Source organism: Monodelphis domestica, chromosome 8 (assembly GCF_027887165.1).
Source record: "Monodelphis domestica isolate mMonDom1 chromosome 8, mMonDom1.pri, whole genome shotgun sequence".
Lineage (NCBI taxonomy): Eukaryota > Metazoa > Chordata > Mammalia > Didelphimorphia > Didelphidae > Monodelphis > Monodelphis domestica.
Window position 1 is genome coordinate 113,957,041 of NC_077234.1, and position 13,760 is coordinate 113,970,800.

Consider the following 13,760-nt stretch of genomic DNA (forward strand, 5'->3'; position numbering starts at 1 on the left):
TAGCACATGTTCACAAAGTAGCACAATTCACAAAGATTGACCATGTAGTAGGGCATAAAAACATGGCAAACAAGTTCAAAAAAGCTGAAATAATTAATGCAACCTTTTCAGTTCATAATGCAATAAAAATAATTAGTAAAGGTACACGGAGAGCCAAATCTAAAATTAATTGGAAATTAAATAATATGATTTCCATAATCAGTTAGATAAAGAACAAATCATAGAAACAATTAATAGTTTCACTGAAGAAAATGACAAAATCTATGGGATAAGAGCCACAAGAGTACTCACTGGAAAATTTATATACTTGAGTTCATATATTACCAAATTAAGGAGGGTAGAGGTCAATGAATTGGACATGCAAATCAAAAAACTTGAAAGGGAACAAATTAAAAATCCCCAGATGAGAACTAAATTAGAGATCCTATAAATTAAATTAGAAATTAATAAAATTTAAAGTGAAGAACCATTAAATTAATAAATAAGACTAGAAGCTGGTATTTTGAAAAAACGAATAAAATAGACAATATGGTCAATCTAATTTTAAAAAGGAAAGAAGAAAACCACATTAACAGTATGCAAGCTGAAACAGAAGACTTCACCTCTAATGAAGAGAAAATTAAGGCAATCATTAAAAACTATTCTGCCCAATTATATGGCAACAAATATGGTAATCTAGGTGATATGGATGAATATTTACAAACATATAAATTGCTTACATTAACAGAAGCAGAAATAGAATACTTTCATCATCCCATATCAGAAAAAGAAATTGAACAAGCCCTAAGAATCCTAGAAAAAGCCCCAAAGAATCATATAGAATCACCAAAAAAGCTAGTGGAAATCATCAACAACTTTAGCAAAGTTGCAAGATACAAAATAAACCCACATAAGTCATTAGCATTTCTATATATTTTCAACACATCTCAGCAACAAGAATTAGATGTACCATTGGTCAAGACCTATTTCCATATTATTGATATTTGCACTGTGGTGATCATTTAGGAATTATTACCCCAATCATATCCCCATTGACCCATGTGATAAAGCAGTTGTTTTTCTTTTGTGTTTCTACTCACACAGATCTTCCTCTGAATGTGGATAGTGTTCTTTCTCTTAAGTCCTTCAGAATTGTCCTGGATAATTGCATTGTTACTTGTAGAGAACTCCATTACATTCGATTTTACCCCATTGTATCAGTCTCTGTGTACAGTGTTCTCCTGGTTCTGCTCCTTTCACTCTGCATCAATTCCTCGAGGTCATTCCAGTTCACATGGAATTCCTCCAGTTCATTGTTTCTTGGAGATAGTATTCAATCACCAACAGATACTACAATTTGTTCAGCCATTCTCCAATTGGAGGGCATCCCCTCAGTTTCCTATTCTTTGGCACCACAAAGAGCACAGCTATGAATATTCTTGTACAAGTCTTTTTCCTTATTACCTATTTGGGATAAAAATCCAGCAGTGCTATGGCTAGATCAAAGGGTAGGCAGCCTTTTAGCATCCTTTGGACATAGTTCCAAATTGCCTTCCAGATTGGTGCGATCAATTCACAACTCCACCAGAAATATATTAATGTCCCAATTTTGCCACATCCTCTCCAACATTTATTGCTTTTCTTTGCTGTCATGTTAGCCAATCTGCTAGGTGTGAGGTGGTACCTCAGAATTGTTTTGATTTGCATTTCTCAGATTATAAGAGATTTAGAACATTTTTTTCATATGTTTATTGCTAGTTTTGATTTCTTTATCTAAAAATTGCCTACTCATGTTCCTTGCCCATTTATCAATTGGAGAATGGCTTGATTTTTGGTACAATTGATTTAGCTCTCTATAAATTTGAGTAACTAGACCTTTGTTGAAGATTTTTGTTATGGAGATTTCCCCCCCAATTTGTTGATTCCCTTCTAATTTAAGTTGAATTGCTTTTGTTTATGAAAAAGCTTTTTAATTTAATGTAACCAAAATTCTTTGTTTTACATTTTGTAATTTTTTCTAATTCTTAGTTGGTCTTAAAATCTTTCCTTTCCCAAAGGTCTGACAAGTATACTATTTTGTGTTTACCTAATTTCCTTATAGTTTCATTCTTTATATTCAAGTCATGCACTTATTCTGAGTTTATCTTGTTGTAGGGTATTAGATGTTGATCTAAACCTTATCTCTCCCATATTATTTTCCAATTTTCCTAGCCATTTTTGTCAAATAGTGGATTTTTGTCCCAAAAGTGAAATTTTTTGGTTTATAATAGATGGTATTTCTGATACAACTTAACCAAAGTCTATTCCATTTATCCTTCCATCTGTCTCTTAGCCAGTACCATATTGTTTTGTTGACAACTGCTTCATAGTATAGTTTGAGGTCTGGAACTTCTAGGCCATCTTCCTTCAATTTTTTTCAATATTTCCCTTGATATTCTTGATTTTTTGTTCTTCCAAATGAACTTTTAATAGTTTTTTTTTTTTCTAATTCATTGAAAAAGTTTCTTGGTAGTTCGATGAATGTGACACTAAATAAGTAAATAAGTTTGGGAAGGATTCTCATTTTTATTAGGTTACCTCATCCTACCCATGAGCAATTAATGTTTTCCCACTTATTTATATCTAGTTTTAATTGTGGGGAAAGTGTTTTGTAGTTGTGTTCATATAATGCCTGTTTTTGTCTCAGCAGCTAGATTCCTAATTTATAATATCTAGGGTGATTTTAAATGGAATTTAATTAAAATTAGATCTAAATAATTGGAAAAACATTAATTTAGGGTTAATTTGTGTATATACCTCAAAGAGTTAATAAGGAAAAAGACTTGTACAAGACTATTCATAGCTGATCCCTTTGTGGTGGCAAAAAATTAGAAAATATGGGGATGCCCTCCAATTGGAGAATGGAGGGACAAATTGTGGTATATGTTGGTGATGGAATACTATTATGCTTAAAGGAATAATTAACTGGAGAAATTCCATGTAGACTGGAATAACCTCCATGGGTTGATGGGGATATGATTAGGAATATGGACTTTAAATGATCACCCTAACACAAACATCAACGATATAGAAATAGTTTTTGATCAAAGACATATATAAAACCCAGTGGAATTGCACATCAGCTATGCGAAGGGGTAAGGTGAGGGGAGGGAAAGAACATGACTCTTGTAACCAAGGGAAAATATTCTAAATTGACCAATTAAATAAAAATTTCAAAAAGAAAAAATAAAACCAGTGCAAGAAAAAAATAACAGCAAAGGAAAAAAAATCTGAACATTATAACAGAAAAACTCTGATTTCTGCAGTATTGAAATATTTTAGCTCAAAAATTCTTATAAATACTTTTGTGTTTGCATTGTTTATATTAGATCAATAATTCACAATTGATTTCCATACATTATTGCTATCACTTTGTACAGTCCTATCTACTGTGTTGTTCCTCTCACCTCATTTTGTATCACTTAATATAAATCTTTCCAGGATGTTTTGTGATCATCCTGTCAGTTATTAATTATGGCACAATAGTATTCCATTATAATTAACATATTTTCAATGCCCACTGTTTAGGCCATTTCCCAAAGTAACATGCACACCTGACTTCCATGGCCAATGTAGGGAAGGTTAAACTTCTCCCCTTTGGAAATATAAATGATTTCTGCCAGAGACCCATGTTTAAGGAGCAAGAAGAGAGAAGGTTGGCGCTTTTCTCCTCTCATATACTTTTTTTCTGAAATACTTCCTTCTCTTGCTCTGGTGCCAATCAAAAAAGAGTAGTAGTAGTAGTAGTAGTAATTAGTAATAGTAATAATAATAATAATAATAGATATATTTATTACTTAAAGGTGAAATCTTTCATGACTTAAGACTCCTTCCCATGAAGCAAGATTACAGTTTCTATCTCCATGATAATTACCTCCATCTAACAGATTGGAGGTTCCCTTGATTACCACTCATTAAATATATATCAACCATAAAGCAGGGAGTTCTTAATATTTTGTGTGTCATAGACCCATTTGCTACTCTGGTGAAGCCTATGGAGTCATCAGGATAATTTTGTTAAAAGTATAAAATGTAATATGAATGTTTAAAAGGAAAAAAAGTAGATGGATATGCATATATCAGTTTTTTAAAGCATAAAGGCTCCAGGTTAATAATGTAAAGAAAAACATTATTGTGGATAAATAATGGAATTAATTCTCCTGAAGTAGTTTCCAACAAAGTAGAGGCAGAATGGTATGAGTAGATTGAATGTTGACTATAATGTAAGGAATCCATAGTTTCTAACTCTCCTGAAATTAAGTAGCTATGTAATCATAAGAGAATCACACACTTTCTGAGCCACAGGTTCCAAAACTATAAAATGGGTATAATAATACATACAATTAACTCACAAACTTTTTTTGATGTTCAAATACATGTGAAATAGTTTGAAAAATTTTAATGGTTGTATAAATATGTTATTATGAATAAACTCCAAAGTTATTCCCAAAGTCTTAGCTCCAAGAGAAATTATTTGAAAAGATCAGTATCAGAGTCCAGATCACTTTTTATATATTTCCTTTCATTGTAATTTTTTACCATAATTGGATTTTGAGTAGGACAGCACGTATTTTATCATGAAGACCTAGGATTCCCAATAAAGATCAGTAACTTTTCTAGAGTTAAATAAATGACTCTGTCACAAGATCCAAGGTCTTTATATTTATTTTAATGATTTTTCTTTTAAGAATTGGTGGCAATTATTTTAATTAGTCATTAGATAATTGGCATCATTTAGAATTATTTGTATTGATATAGTTGCTATGTAAATTAATAAATGATGAGGGAAATATTATGTCATTATTAAAGCGGCAGCCTAATCAGTTCTAGGAGTTTAAAAGCTGAGGCTCATAATAAAATTATCAGAAAGGAACCCTCAGAAGATTATAGGTCTGAAGCTTTTAAAGATGGATATAGTCTTAACCATCTTCTAGATGAAGTTAGTGGATAACTTATAGCTGAATATCCTGAAATAAACAACAGAAAATAAATTGCTGAGTAGAGAAATAAAAAAAAGAATTAGGTAAGTGAAACTAAATGATCAATGTCTGTGGAGCAGATAATTAACAATTTAAAGAGAAATTAATATGACAGCAATAATCTAAAATAGAAAAACAGTAAGAATATGTCAATATTCATCCAGTTATGTACTTGAAAGAGACATTAGGACTAGGAGAAAAATAAAATAAAAACACTTTCTGCCAGAGAATCAATTTAACAAACAATGTGTTAATCTCAAATCCTTACTCTTTCAACACCCACCTATATCTGAACCACTGCAAGTCCTATCAATTTTTCTTCCATAATTTCATTTGTTTAGAGTACATCCTATGATACTACCTCTACTCTAGTGCAGGATCAGATCACCTCAAGCTTGGTCTCCTGAGATAATCATCCCATTTCATTGAAATATGTTCTGTACTTAGCTCTTAAATCAATCTTCCTCAAAATTTTTGACCATTTCACTCTCCCTATGTAAACCTGGAATTATCAGGCAGCAAATACCATATCAACTATTCCTTTCCCCTTTCTGAAGCAACACTGACTCTTTGACCATATTTTAGATCAGTTTATTAAAGAGGTCTTTAGAAAGAATCTTCCCAGAAATGATTAAGAGATAAATTGCATTTGTGATTGTCATATAGACAGGAGTCTCTAAGGCCATATTTGAAACCAAAATCTCCTCTCTCTAGGCTTAGCTCTGTAATCATTGAGACAACTAGTAGTCTCCTGTACTTTGCTTTTGATAGGCCTAAATATTACTTCCTTAAAAATAGACAAACTGTCCTCCTAGTAAGTGTTGTGGAGTTCTCATTTTTCACATAGTAGCTTCTGAATTGCCCCACATTTATCATCAAATCAATCTTGATGTTTCCAAGTTCTGTCCCAGGTTAGCAAATGTGGTACTGTACACCAAATTTCAGAAAGTTATCGATTCTTTTTCTGCTCCACTGTTCTCAAATGCGTTCTGGCTCAGCTTTTCCTCCAACTCAGAGAACATAGAGAAGAGCTCTAATTTGTTTACATTAAGTCTTCTGATAGTCCTATTGCCATGATGCTGCCACTTTTTTGAATATGGATGTTTAGCTTGGAGAGGGTAAGTCTATGATTGGTCCAGCACTCTGTGCTACACATTTAACTTCACCCAGAATTGCAAGATTGCCCATTTTCTGCACAGTGATGGTGAGGGTCTCCAGCTTTTCACGATTTTTCATCAGGGTTTGTCATCATGACATTGATGATGGTTTCAAAAAACTTTCTTTGAAGTTCCAGTTGTATTATCATGAGCCTATTTTTCACTCCTTTTAGGAATCATACAAGCTTGTTGACTAGATTAGATTTGATTTGATTGTGAAATACACACCAGCTATACAATAATTCTTATAAATGCAACTATTGTAGGAAAAACAAAAAACAAAAACAAACATCTATTCAGATTTAACTCCAGTAAGCTGGACTTCATTTGCTAGTCTTGTTTTACTTAGAGCTGATATATGAATAGAATAGCTGCTTAGTTCTCTCAGTGTTCATCTTTCAGGTATACTCAATTTCATCATATCTGCATGCATGCATACATTTTCATGTACCAATGGTGAGTTGAATTTTCTTCAAAGAAGAATATTTTTCCTTGGTTACAAGAGTCATATTTTTCCCTCCCCTCCTCCACCCCCTCCCATAGCTAGTAAGAAAATCTACTAGGTTTTACATGTGTTCTTGATCAAAACCTATTTCCATATTTTGATGTTTGCACTAGTTTGATCATTTAGAGTCTATATCCCCAATTATATCCCCTCCTCCCTAAAGGTGTGTATATATATATATATATATATATATACATATATATGTATATATACATAATTATTTCTATTGGAATTGGAATTGCTAACCAAATTGGTCATATGATTATGATGAAAATCTACTGAATCATAAGAAATGATGAAAAGGTTAATTTTTGGAAAGACTTACATGAAATTATGAAGAACAAAATAAGCAAATTCAAGAGAACATTATGTATAGCAACAGAAAAATTATTTAAAGAATGACTTGTGTGACCTTCTGAGAAAGAACATATATATATACAAATGCATATGTATGTTTGTATAGATATGTATGTATACATTTATACATATATATTTTTAATATTTTTATTTATTTAAGATGATCAACTTGAGAAAAGGAATATTTCATGTATGATTTGAAAAACCAATGAAAACATGTTAAATTATTAAGATAATCCTTACCAATAAATCTTTGGGGAGCTAGGTGGAACATAGGTACCTAAGAAGTCCTGAATTAAATTGTAACTCTCGATACTAGCTATGTGGCCCTGAGCAAGTCACTTAACCCTGTTAGGCTCAGTTTCCTCATCTATAAAATGAGTTGGAAAAGGCAATGCCAAACTCCTACAGTATCTTTACTAAGAATATGCCAAATGGGGTGATTAAATGCTAGATATGATTGAAATGACTAAACAATAAAACTCCTAAGGTTACTAAAAAATAGACATTTCTCCAAAGGAAAGAAGACAGTATTTGTACAAAAATAATTAAATTAAATTACATTAAGATATCACATTCCAGAACTATATTATTATTTGAGGCCTTTTTTTTTCCAGCACCATTCAAACTCCTTTCTCTCTTTCCATCTCTCTATTTGGATCTTTTTTCCATCTCTCTGTCTATACCTGTCTGATCCTCCATCCATGTAATTTTATCTCTGTAACCAACTGTTTCTTTGCTTGTTTTTATTTCTGTCTCTCTCCCTTTCTGTCCCTCTCTCATATCTCAACCTGTCTCTCTTCCTATCTCACTTGCCCTTGCTCTCTGTCTATCGGTCTGTCTCTGTGTTTCCATCTGTTTTACTTCCTCTTTTCCTGGTTATATCTTTTTTTTCTCTCTCAAGCTCTCTGTTCCTGTCTCTCTCTCTTTTAGGAGTCCTTTCCCATTTCTTGTCTACCTATTTTCTACCCATTTAATTCTTTAGATTAGATTTTAATTAGATAATGTAACTATTGTATTCATGAAGAAAACATGAACAGTATAATTTCTTAAAGTGCATACTCATTTAAAAATGCATCAAAATAATGAATTAAAAGTTATGGACCAAAAAATAAAAATAAAATTCTATTCACTTCATCTTCAGGTAGTTTATTGTGAAAACTATAAATTCTTAATTCTTTGGAACTGACAGGTATCTTAGTTTTCATCTATCTAATGCTCTTCTTATTTTATAAATGAAAAAATGAGTTTTATAAACATGAAAAGGCTTATCCATGATCATACTTGCAGTAAGAAATTGAAATTTGATTTGTGGCTTCAAGACCAAAATTCTTTAAGTTATACATTATTTAAGAGTTATCATTGATATACAACTTCAATGTGATATATGTTTTCTATGACTAATTCTCATTTCATTCTCACAAATAATTTTCTAAGTTTAGAACTCTTACTATTCCTTTGCAAGTGTGTGAATAGAAAATGAAAAAATTAAGACCGTTCCCAAAATGACAGAACTAGAAAATGCTTTAGGCAGGATTTGAACTCAAGCTTCTCTGATTCTATTGCTAGCATTCTATCCACTATACTACCTAAATGACTGACTTACCTGATAACTGTAATACTTTAACTTAAACATTGAAGAAAGCTAAAAGAAATCTATGGAAAAAATGCTTTTTGACCACATAAAAGTTCTGGATTAATTTGGGGCTGAGAAATATTAAAGAAGTAATACCTCTCCTCTCTGTGTGTTGGCCAATATTAACAAGGAATTTAACACAAAATTGTCTATGTTGTTATTAACTCATATATTATTTAGATGTTCAATTCATGATCAACTCTCTGGTGAATTAATTAGAGTAAATGCTTCTTTCTTCATGCATTGCATTAAATTTTTAGACTCTTCAAAGTAGGTGTATTATCATTTAATGTAAAATCTTAAAGGCCATGTTTTAATAGAACATTTGGAAAATAAATTTAGTGACCTGTAGAAAACTGAAAATGTATGAAGCACTGATACCCTTATCACAAAAGGAGAATGCCTACAGTAAAAGGGCTCAGAGATCAATATGAGTTTCTCACTAATGACTTGTTGAATTTAGATAATTTGGATGATTTATGGTATCCAGGTAACCATCAGATTGAAGGGATGGATTATAATGAATTTAAGCACAGTTGGTCAAAGGTATGAATCTAACTATTAACATAATTTTTAACAAATGACTTTTTAATAATTTTGTGAAATTAACTTGCCTAATTAAATTATTTATGATTTCTTAAGAGTATAATACATATGATTTTCATTTTAATTCAAGATTAATTATCTATTATATTAAAAACATAGTTAACATCAGAATCTTACCCACAAGCTACTAACATGTTTACTCAGGAAGGGTAGCCACACAAGTTAACAAGGATTTCAGTACTTTGTACCAAATCAGAGAGACAGATACAGACACCGATGCCCTATCCTGAAGGCAGCACAACATGTCAAGAATAGAAAGTATAGAAAATACAGAAAGAATTAAGATATTGATAAGACCTAAAGGCCTATAAGGTGATGCATATATAATCAAATATTTGGGAGTTCTGTTGTGATTTAAAAATTTTCTGTAGACCACATTTTAATTTATAATTATTTATTAAATAATAAAAAGCAGGTTAGAGAAGGAAAAGGCACTATCCATATGTGACTGGCTGTTCTCTTAGCCACCTCCATCCCTGGAACAGATTACCTCCCCAATCTAGACCACATGGCTCCTCAATCTAGTGTCCCCAGTAAAGAGAGAGCTACTTCCTTCCCTTACTCCAATTTATACTCTTTGCAAAATCCCTTTCCCAACACTCTTTGACTGGAGGATCCCAACAATATGGACAAGAAGCAGGTTGTCTAGGGGGTATCATCTAAGAAGACACATATTTTTTCTACTAAATAACCCTCCAGAAAGCAATGATGTCATGCTTCAAAATGAATTCTAGAGCAGCATAAGCCCAAAAAGACAAAGTTAATAATTTTTCAGCACAATACAACTTGGAAGGATAGCCTTAGGGTTCTAGTGCACTTGGGAAAGTGGTGGATCCCAGAGTGTCAGGGCAAGCCCAACCTAGGCAATAGGCCTTGGGCCCATCTGAAGCAGCAGCCAGAACTTCCAGAACTCCCAGCCATAGATGGTAAGGGGGATCTAACTATGGCTCAGGAGGAGAATAGAGGGGTTCCTTTGCTGGCTTTGAGTACAACAATATTTTCCCATTTCCTATATACAGAAATAATACAATATTGAAGGTGCAATCACAGGTGGGGGGAAAGGAAAACCAGAATACACCAGCCACAGGGGAGCAGGAGAAGCTGGTCGCAGTTTCAAGTGGTAAAAGAATGTTTGGGGTTATTCACAGACCAGATTATAGGCATGGGGAGTATTAAATACACCTCTTCTCATATCATACCACCTTAGAAGTACTGAAAGTGGAGAGATCACTAGTGTCGGCTTGTCAGCTCTAAAGGCAGCTGCAAAAAAGACCTGAAACTTGGAACAGTGAACATTGTGTTTGAACATACTTTGAACATTGAATATACCTTAATATAGGTAAAAAGTCCAACTTCAATATTTTTTAAACTAAAAGAAAAGGAGATAACAAAGTCAACACTATTCAATCCAAACTTTCCACCAAAAGCATTAATTGTTCTCAAGCCCAAAAAGAATTACTTGAAGAGCTTGTGAAAGAATTTAAAAATCAAATAAAAGAAATAGAATAAAAACAGGGAAAAGAAATGAAAGTTTTATATTTTATGTCTTTAACAAAACTATCCTGAAGATTCCATAGGCTTCACCAGACTGACAAATGGGTCTATGACACAAAATGTTAAGAACTCCCAGCTTTATGGTTGATATATATTTAAGGAGTGGTGATCAAAGGAATCTTCAGTCTTTTAGATTGAAGTAACTCCCATGGAGATAGCCACTGTATTCAGGGAAATCATGAAAAAAGAGTTAACCCCTTAGTAAATAAGAAATTAATACTTTATAAAACATAGTAGCGTAATTGTTAAAAGAGGAACAAAACCCAAAGAAGGGAAAACCTCTTTAAATAGCAGAATTGGCCTGATCAAAAAATATGCTGTTAAATGCAATGGAGAGAAAAACTTCTTGAAAGACAAAATGTGCCCTTTGGAAAGAGAGATAAAAAATTCACTAAGGAAAGGAACTCTTTAAAAAGTAGAATTGATCAAATGGAAAAGAATATAGAAAAATTCACTCAAGAACATGATGCTTAAAAATTGGAACTGGGCAGGGGGACCTAATGGCTCTGAGACATTAAGGGAAAAAAAAGCAAAAAGAATGGAAAAAATAAGAAAATATATTTTAAAATTCATGGGAAAAAATTGTTCACATGGAAAATAAATCAAGGAGAGACAGTTTAAATAATATTAGACTACCTGAAAGTCATGATAAAAAAAGAGCTTAGACATTATCAAGAAATCATCAAGAGATTTTTATCACGTGATACTGTGTTTGTGGATTTGAACCTGAGGAAGGGCCTAGACACTAAGGCACTTAAAGGGCTTCTGGAAAATGCAGCTCACCTTGGATATTCAGCTGTTGCCATTAATCATGTTGTAGACTTTAAGGAAAAGAAACAGGAAACTGACAACCCAATAGTTCCTCCTATGTTCTTTTCCTCTCTACCTATTATAGGGAAAATTGGAACCAATTAAAATTATAAGTAGACTGACACTTAAAAGTATCAGATCCATCACACTGCAATGTTCTGAGAGCATCTTCTTGTGTCAAATTATATGACATTGTTGCAGTTTTTCCTAAAACAGAAAAACTTTTCCACGTTTCTTACACTAATTTGGATATGGATTTGTTATGCATAACAGTAACAGAGAAGTTGCCATTTTACTTTAGAAGATTTCCTATTAATGTGGCAATTGAACAAGACATTGAGTTTGAGCTTACTTATTCTTCTGCATTACAGACTCCACAATGAGGAGATACACCAATTCCATTGCACCGAGTTTGATGCAGATCTGCAAGGAGAAGAATGTAACTGTATCTACTGGTGCAGAAAGGCCTTTAGAATAAGAGGACCATATGACATAGAAAATTTAGGCTTGTCATTTGGACTCTCTGAAAGTGATACCAAGGCAGCAATATCCACAAATTGCAGGACTATACTTATTTATGGAGAAAACAGAAAGACTGCTTTTGGAAATGCTTTGACTTTCATCAGCTCCTTTTATTGACTGACACCAACAATCATGAAGAAAGCACTTCACCTGGATTTCTGCTTGAATTTTATCTTGGAATGGATAATTTTTAAACTTTTATATTACAGTCACTAAAAATAGGGAAGAGACTAATGAACCACCAGTAATAATTTATTGATTGATTTAGATAAACTTTCTTTAAATGAAAAACAGAATTTTGTTCCTGCTTGCAAGTAAGACATTGTAAAGAACATAGTTGACAAAATGTTTTAATTAATTTAAATATCACCTTATCTCTATCTCTTGTTCTTTAAATACTTTAATGCTCTTTTATACTATAGTTTCTATAATTTAGGGCAGTTAGGTCCTTCAGGAGATAGATTGTCAGACCTGAAGTCAGGAAGGCTCCTCTTCCTAAGTTCAAATCCAACCTCAGATACTTACCAGCTCTATAACCTGGGCAAAACACTTAACTCTGCTTTAGTTTCCTCATCTGTAAGATGAACTGAGAAGGAAACAGCAATCCTCTGTAGTGTTTTTGCCAGGAAAACCCCAAAAGGGGTTAGGAAGAGTCCCTGAAAAACAAATCAGCAATTTAATTTATTTTTTCCATATTGCTATTCAAAATAAATAGTATAGTTAGGGGAATGTTAAAATTTTCCCTATGAGCAAAACATTTTAGTACTAAATTTGAAGTGAATTTGTCCTTTTTCAGGGGGTGAAACATCTTTTTTTTTTTAATTTTGTTGAAGAAGAAAAATATATTACTGTATTTGTTTTTATACAATGGATGTTTCCCAAAAGATCCTTACATGAATCCTCTTACAAAATGTATTCCCCCACATCTAAAAAGCCAGATTTAGTCTTAACAGAAAGGAGAGCTGTGTCTTTTCACTAATAGTATTAACATTGACCATTGATTGTATTTTAACAATTTGTGGCTTCTCTTTATTAATGATTTATTTGGTAGGAAAAATTCATGTAACTTGTTTACCCCTGCTTTCTTCACATAACTTCTTATATCTTCCATGTTTCCCTGAATTCTTCATATTTGTCATTCTTTACAGTGCAATATATTAGTTAATTATATTTATATGCCACAATTTGTTAATTCCCTAAACATGTTTGTGTCTTATTTCTAACCTTTTGTTATCCTAAATTATTTGACTCTACACATATTTTTGTATATTTGGATAATTTCTTGCTTTCATGAACTACATGGGAATATAGTCCTCATACTGTAATCTCAGGGTCATGAATATTTTAGTGTATGAACATTTTAGTAACTTCCATAATTCCAAATTGTTTTCCAGAGAGACAAAGTCATAGCTCCGTTAGCAGTGAATTAACCTGCTGAGACAACAGTTAGCTGAGAACTCATTGATTTTGGTACTATTGTCAATTGCCAAATCAACAATTCAGAGATAGTTCTTATCTGCAGAGATTTATTTCATCCAGAGTACTAGTTTGTCTAGTTTGACTAGTTTGTTTAGTAGAAAAAGCCAGAAAGCTTAGATCATCAGCTTCAGCAACCT

At 32.5% G+C, this 13,760-nt stretch overlaps 1 pseudogene; it reads left to right on the forward strand.

Moving 5' to 3' along the window:
- Positions 1-9,051: 9,051 nt before the first annotated feature.
- LOC100010683 (ribonuclease P protein subunit p30-like) lies at positions 9,052-12,261 on the forward strand (annotated as a pseudogene).
- Positions 12,262-13,760: the final 1,499 nt, after the last annotated feature.